The sequence below is a fragment of the Elephantulus edwardii genome, unplaced genomic scaffold (assembly GCF_000299155.1).
Source record: "Elephantulus edwardii isolate Elephantulus edwardi_28Jun2011 unplaced genomic scaffold, EleEdw1.0 scaffold00151, whole genome shotgun sequence".
NCBI classification, from domain to species: domain Eukaryota; kingdom Metazoa; phylum Chordata; class Mammalia; order Macroscelidea; family Macroscelididae; genus Elephantulus; species Elephantulus edwardii.
The window spans coordinates 3,698,583-3,706,355 of NW_006399901.1; the positions used below are offsets into that span (position 1 = coordinate 3,698,583).

At 38.1% G+C, this 7,773-nt stretch overlaps 1 protein-coding gene across 1 annotated transcript in view; it reads left to right on the top strand.

Annotated features, from left to right (window-relative positions):
• Positions 1–7,773, top strand: part of LOC102865441 (low affinity sodium-glucose cotransporter-like) — a 95,914-nt gene that overhangs the window by 50,674 nt on the left and 37,467 nt on the right. The window lies entirely within an intron of this gene.

Genomic DNA, 7,773 nt, shown 5'->3' on the forward strand with positions numbered 1-7,773 from the left:
ATAATAATAATTTATTTAAGCCCCAAGTCCACAACCAATTGTCTAATCACTTGTTAATATAGTAAAACTCATTAAGTATTCTATCAAGTAATTTCTCTTGCTTTCTTTCAAAGCCTTTCCCAATCTGGCAGGTTACTCTGAAGTCCAGTACCCACACTTATCCAGGATCTTCTTGATTGCCAGTTTTGGGATTCTGTTTGGCCACGTCTTGGGTTATGCTTCCTATTTCTGGTAGTCCACGTCTTCCGTCTCAATTGTTTTTTGTTGTTCTTGTATACTGTTGAGTTGGAACTGACCTGAAGTTGACCCTCCAAAGTATTATCAGAGGCAATACATCAAATGAGAGGAGATTGCCCTTCCCAGTAACATGTCCTTCTCCAAGGAATACCTCCTCCTAGCAACATGCACAAAGTGTGTGAGGTAAAGTCTTATTATCTCTGCCTCCAAAGGACACTCCAGCTTCACCCTCTCCAACATATATCTGTTTGTTTTCTTGGCCATCCATGGGATGTTCAGTACTCTTCTTCAGCACCACAGGTCATAGGTGAAGAATGGAGAAGGTCAGCTATGGGTTGGTTCTGACTCAAGGGCACACACCAACAGCAACAGTGATTTCTAAAATTCTCTTCAGCAATATTTTACCTGCATGTGGTATTAATGATATTGCTGGATAACATTAATACTCTGTTAGATTACCTTTTTGTGGGAACAAATACAGATCTCTTCCAGTAGTTTGCTCAGGTGGTTGTCTTCCAAATTCTTTAGCATAGATTGATGAGCATTTCCAGGCCCACATCTATTTGCTGAAACACCTAAGTTAGTATTCTATTATTATTATTACTACTACTATTATTGTGATTGCTAATGACTTTGGTGCCACTTTAACTTCTCTCTTCAGTAAGAAGGAAGTTATTTCTTCTTTCTTGAGCTAACTTGATCTTCAGTCATTAAGGTTCAATGCACCAAATCTACTCTTGAGATGGCTTTTTAATCTAGTGAGATAGACTCAAGGCCATACTTTGGTTCTTGTGATTATGTTTTCATTTCCTTCAGCTTCAATTTGAGCTTGCACATGTGTAATTGATGGTCTGTCCTGCAATAGTCAGCCCCTGGCCTTGTTTTGACTGCTGTTGTTGAGCTTCTCCAAAGTCTCTTTCCACTATATATAGTTGATCTAATATGATTCCTGTGTAGGCTATCAAGTGAAGTCTACAACTCTAGTCACATTTATGTCCTATTTTAAAATATTTTTGCAATGAATAAGTAATTGATTGTACAAAAGTCTATCATTTGATTGCCAGTCCCATTTCTATCATCAAGTCCATGTTTTTCAACCACCACTCTACCTTCTTTCTTTCCAGTTTTTCATACTGGAAACTTTACCATCAGTATTTCAAATACCAGCAGGGTCACCCATGGAGGAAAGATTTCAGCAGAGCTTCTAGACTAAGATACACTAAGAAGCAGGGCTAGTTGTCCACTTATGAAATGACAGGCCTTGAAAACTCTGTGGGCACAGAAGAAAATTGTTGAGAATAGAACTGGAAGATGAGTGCTTCAGATTAGAAGGTACCCAATATGAGAAACCTTGCTTGCTGAAACTGAAGAAGACCTAAAGTGCTTGCTGCAGAAGGTCAAGGACTGTAGTCTTCTATATAGGTTGAAGCTTAACATCAAGAAGACAAAGATTCTCATCACTGGGCCAACTGGCAGCACCATGATAGATGGAGAAGAGATCATAGTCCATGTTCCAGTTATTAATGGATCTTTGCAACTGTTCCTCCTTATTTTGAGTCTTGTCACGTCAACAAATGAAGAACTGTTAACTCCATCCATGTCACTGTGTTAGAATGTACTTCGATGTGGCAGTTCTTCCCTGTTGTTGTTGTTATGTGCCATCAAGTCACCTGCAACCCATAGCAACACTATGTACAGCAGCTCTGAAGTCTGTCCTGTTCCAAGCTGGTCTCACTAATTCCAACACACTAAACCTCATTGCCCCAGTCATTGAATCAATCCACCTCATCAGGAGTCTTCCTCTCCTGTGCTGTCCCTCCACGCTTCCAAGCACGATGCCCTTCTCCAAGAACCTGTCTCTCCCTGCCACATGCTTAAAGTATATGAAATTGAACTTCAAAATCCTTCTATCCAAGGAGAAACTTGGTTTCACTCTCTTCAAGACAGACCTGTTTGTTTTCTTGGCATCCATGGTAGGTTCAAGACTCTTCTCCAGCACCACAATATGAAGGCATCACTTCTTCTGTCATCCTTAGTCATCATCCAGCTTTCTGAAGCATAACAAGTAATTGTGAAGACTATGGCCTGGATTAGGTGCACCTTAGTCTCTAGACTGACCCTGTTGCTTCTCAGTACTCTGGAGAGGTCCCTGACAGCAGATTTTTCCAATACAATTAATCTTCTGATATTCTGACTGCTGGTATTAAGAGTGTTGACTGTGGAGCCGAGCAAGCTGAAATTCTTAACAGCCTCGATCTCTTCTACATCTATCATGGTGCTGCCAATTGGCCCAGTGATGAGAATCTTTGTCTTCTTGATGTTAAGCTTCAACCTATATAGAAGACTACAGTCCTTGACCTTCTGCAGCAAGCACTTCAGGTCTTCTTCAGTTTCAGCAAGCAAGGTTTCTCATATTGGGTACCTTCTAATCTGAAGCACTCATCTTCTAGTTCTACGCTCAACAACTTTCTTCTTTGTCCACAGAGTTTTCAAGGCCTATCATTTCATAAGTGGACAACCAGCCCCGCTTCTTAGTGTATCTTAGTCTAGAAGTTCTGCTGAAATCTTTCCCCCATAGGTGACCCTGCTGGTATTTGAAATTCCTGGTATGAATCCAGGAAAATTGAAAGTTGTTGAAAATGAAATAGAACACATTAAGATCAACATCTTAGGTATTAGTGAATTGGGATGGACTGGCATAGGCTGTTTTGAATCAGATGATTGTATTATATACTACGTTCAGAATGACAAATTGAGGAGGAATGATGTCACCTTCACTGTCAAAAAGATCTTTTGAAGATCTTTTCTGAAATACAATGCTGTGAGGTTGTGGATATTATCCATATGTATATAGAGAAGTCCTGTTAATAGAACTACTATTCAAATATACGTCAACTACTGATGAACAGTTTAAGGTGTCAGTCCTTGGGAAATGACATCATGCTGAGAGAAGTGGAGGGTCAGAGAAGAAAAGAAGATCCCCAGCATAATGGATTGATACAGTGACTGTAGCAGTGGGATCGAGCATGTCTCAGATTGTGGGGATGGTGTAGGATAGGGCAAGGGTTAGATTTGTTGTTCACAGAATCGCTGTGAGTCATAGAGAGAGCTCTATTGGCCTAGTGGATAGAAAGTTGTGCTACCAAGCCAAAGATGGGTGATTTTAATATGTGGTCCTCAGGCCTGGTTTTAATTGCTTTTGGCCAAACATTCTTCTAAGTGGTATAGCACTTGCCTGTCTATTTGCTGTACAGAAGTAACTCATGGTTGCTGTGATGCTAAACACTGTGACACTGATGTTTCAAATGCAATAATGGTTACCCATGGTCGACAGTGTTTGGTGGAGCTCCCAGATTAAACCAAGCTTGGAAACAGGAGTGGCATCCACTTTTGAATAGTTTGCCTCCAGAAACTCTATGAACACGGAGAGACTATGAGAGTTATACAAGTGTCAGGTTTTTCATTCACAGAGTCACTATGAGTCATCTAAGAGTTGACAGCACTTAACAAAAACAACTGATGACCTCTAAAAACCACTGTAGGGTCAGCTATGGGTCAGTTCTGACTCAACATACAACTATAACAACTAAAGTGAAAAATGAAGAAATTAAGGATTTCTACCTACTTTTGCAGTCTGAAATGGATTGAAGATGCTATAAAGATGCATTAATAAAAATTGGTAATGGAAATCCAAAAGGTTTTAGAGGAGGTAAAATATTATAAATTTATTTGCTTAACAATATTTTCGCTTCAACCATTCCTTAATTGGTATTTTGTCCATGTAAAAAGTTCTAGATTGGGGGGGGGGGAAATCTCCTGCAATCAGGAGGTCTAGAGTCTCCTGATTTCTATTGTTACTGTTGAGAGGCCTGGATTTGTTGTAATTATTGATATGTCTTGAAGAGAGTCCAGACGAGTGCTCTTTGGTTGTGAGAATGATGAGACTTTGCCTCACGGATTTTAAACACATTTCTAGGAGATGCTGTTCTTTGGAGGGGGTCATGACGGTAGGAAGGGTGGAGGGTTGGCAAAGGAGATGAAGACCCTCAAACAGGTGGATTGATATGATGACTACTGCAATGAGCTCTTGTGTGTCAGGAAGTGTGAATATGGCACAGGATAAAACAGGGTTCAGATCTTTTGTTCATAGAGTTGTTATGAGTTGTGCTTGACTTGATGGCACCTAACAACAATTACATTGATATTTTCCCTTTGAGAGTTCTACTTCCTTGAACCTTGGTGATCTGATTTCACCACAGTGTGCCTTATTGAGGAGCTTTGTTATCAACTGGGCTCGACCACTAGAAAACTGTTTATGTCTGGAGTACTTCTGAAAGATTTCTTCTTTGATTATTTCCATTTATTTTTCACTCTGAGACTGCCTGCATTTGGTGGTTGAATTATTTGAGCTGAGTCTTTGGTACTCTCATCTTTTCTTTTTATAGCTTTTAATTTGTGGGTTTTTAAAAAATTCTACTTTTTAGGGATTTGTTCAAATTTATCTTTTGAATTTTTCTTGCCTTTGTGTTTTTAAAATCCAAGTTGTCCTTCCACTGGAGCTTCTGCTTTATAATATATATATATTTGTTTTTGTTTTCTTTTCAAAGAATTTCTTCATCTCTAAAGAACAGAGTAGTGTCATTACTTTCAAGTTTATCAATTTTAAAGTTATAACCTTCAACTTATTTTGAATAAATATGGACCATTGAGTTGGTATATGGTCTAGTTTTGTTTTCCCCTGTATAATTAAGCTTTAAGTAGCCTTGTGGCAAGAAGCTGTGCTGCAATCCCTTCAGTAGAAGGATAGGCAATCTCCTCCTGAGCAACAAACTGCCTCTGAAAACCCACCGGAGTGCCAGCTATGGGTTGGTTCTGACTCAAAGGTATACAACAACATGTTTACCAAAAAAATGCATCTTCTCTTTTTTTTCACATTTATTTTTTTCTCTCATTCATTGTTTCACATTTTCCTCTCTGCCCACCCCTCCCTTCATGCTTGCTTTTCTCTTTGAAAAGAAAATTATTCTTTCATTGTTATACAATCTACCCCCCACCTCCCAAGTCCACAATCCACTTTATATGTATTTCTTTTTCTGAAATCTTGTCATGAAAATAATACCTAATCATATATTCCTTTTAAACAGTTTTATCCCTCATCTGTTTCAATGCATATACATTATTTATCCCTTCTTTTCTTAGGCTCCCTTCAAACCCGATATCAGTCCCATTTTACAACAGTGGCACTATGCAGTATTTGTCCTTTTGTGACTGAGATAGTTCACTCAGCATAATGTCCTCCAGGGTCATTTTGTATAATATCTCATGAATTCCTTGTTTTTCAATGCAGGGTAGTATTCCATTGTGTGAATATACCACAACTTCTCTATTTATTCATTTGTTGATGGGTACTTAGTGGCAAAAAACTGTTTGCAAGTTAGATTGTTTCCAACTCTGCTATTGTGAACAAAGCAGCAATAAACATGGATTTACATATATGTACTTGGGTGTCAGTTCTGGTTTCTTTAGGGTATGTTCCAAGTAATGGAATTGCTGGGTCAAATGATATTTCTATTTCCAACTTTTTGAGAAAGCTCCATACTAGTTACCATAGTGGTTGCACCATTTTATGCCCCCACCAACAGTGAATAAGGGTTCCAGTTTCTCCACAACTTGCCGGCATTTGTTTGCTGCTCTGTTCAATTTTGTTATTCTTACTGGGGTGAGATGATATCTCAGTTGTTTTGATTTGCATCTCTCTTAGAGCTAGGGATTTTGAACATTTCTTCATGTGCTTGTTGGCCATCTGCATGTCTTCTTTGGTGAATTGTCTGTTCATATCCTGTGCCTATTTTTCAGTTGGGTTGTTTACCTTTATCTTGTTGTGGTGCTTGAGTATTCTATAAATTCTAGATATAAGTCCCTTATCAGACATGTCGTTGCCAAATATTTTTTCCCAATCTGTGGCTTTCCTTTTTACCCTGTTGGAGAAGTTTTTCGATGTGCACAAGGATTTTATCCTTAAAAGGTCCCATTCATCTATTTTATCCTCTCCTTGTTGTAGGACAATGCATCTTCTCACCATTGGATTGCAGAACCATTTTAAAAAATTTAAACCTCACCTCTTGTCCCTTGAGTTGCCTCATATTATGTCTGATGCCTGGCTTTGTCCCTCTGCTGACAGCACTCTCCTCTTCACTGTGTGTTGTCTCACTGACTGTTTACTCTAAGCCCTAAAAATTCAGTCTTTTTTGCCAACATGACTGCTGTCAAGTAGAGCATTATTGCAGTCAAGTAGAGCACAAGTCATTGTGACCCTATTACCAAAAGACCCGAAGACTTCCTATGACTATCATCAGTTCTCAAAGTTCACAGAGTTTCCAGAGTCATGTTTAGGAATTGGATGCCACTCCTTCTTGGTGATGGAAAATAAAAGCATAATAAAAGAATAAAAGCATAATATTACACCATCTTTAAAGGGAATGCCAATCTGCTAAAAAAAAAAGACAACACACACACAAAACTCACAAACCCAAAAAACACACCATACTCAAAAGCTTGAACAACTTAACTGGAAATTATGAAATTATATTCACTGTTTATCCCCATAACTGTAATATTTCATAAGTAGACAAATCTCTCATATTGATTCTGAATTAATCTAAAAATTAATATTTCAGGGTCATACCTGAATGACTCCATGCCTATCACTTTTCCTTGATGACTGCTTCTTAAAGAAGTAATTGCACCCTAACAGTCAAGAGTGAAGGAGCATTGAAGATGTAGTTTATAAGGATTGATATTGATACACCCAATGGTGGTGCTTTCCTGGGAATTCAAATCCACCAACAAGTCTGTAGGATGAAGATGAGAGATATCTTCCCATGAGTTTTACAATTTCTAAAACATCTGCTGGAGGCTCAGCTATGAGTAGGTTTCGACTTGATGGCAATGAGAGTTATTGATGAATGTGTAGATTATTTAGTGCTTGAAACATTATAGCATTGCTTAAACACATTACCTGTGGCACGGGCCAGTAGCAGAAACTTTGACTTGGAGGAACACATGGGCATTTTTGCCTTGCAAACTAGAAGTTATGTACAGTACAAGACAGTTATAGGCTTGGAAGGATCACTATATATGAAGGGCTTACATACATTCTATAATTTTCATAAAGCCTTACAAGATAGAACTTGACATTAAAGATGAAAATGGATAGATGAAGAACACTGCACTGGAATAAGTGACAGGAAGGCCAGTCTGAAAAGAATACACAATCAGACCTTATGAGTAATGTAATTAACAATATGGAACATGCCATGTGTTATGAACTGAAAGGAGAGACAAATCTGTATAAATTAGTGAGCAAAAATCAACTAAAAAGAATAAAATCAAGATAAGAAGCTTCAGTTACATAGATGTCAAATACCATGTAAAAGGAGTTTGAGTTTGAGTCTTGATCTTGGTGTAAACCAAAGTCATTTACTTTCCACTCATCATTTTATTTTATTTTATTATTTTTTATTCTTATTAAATTTT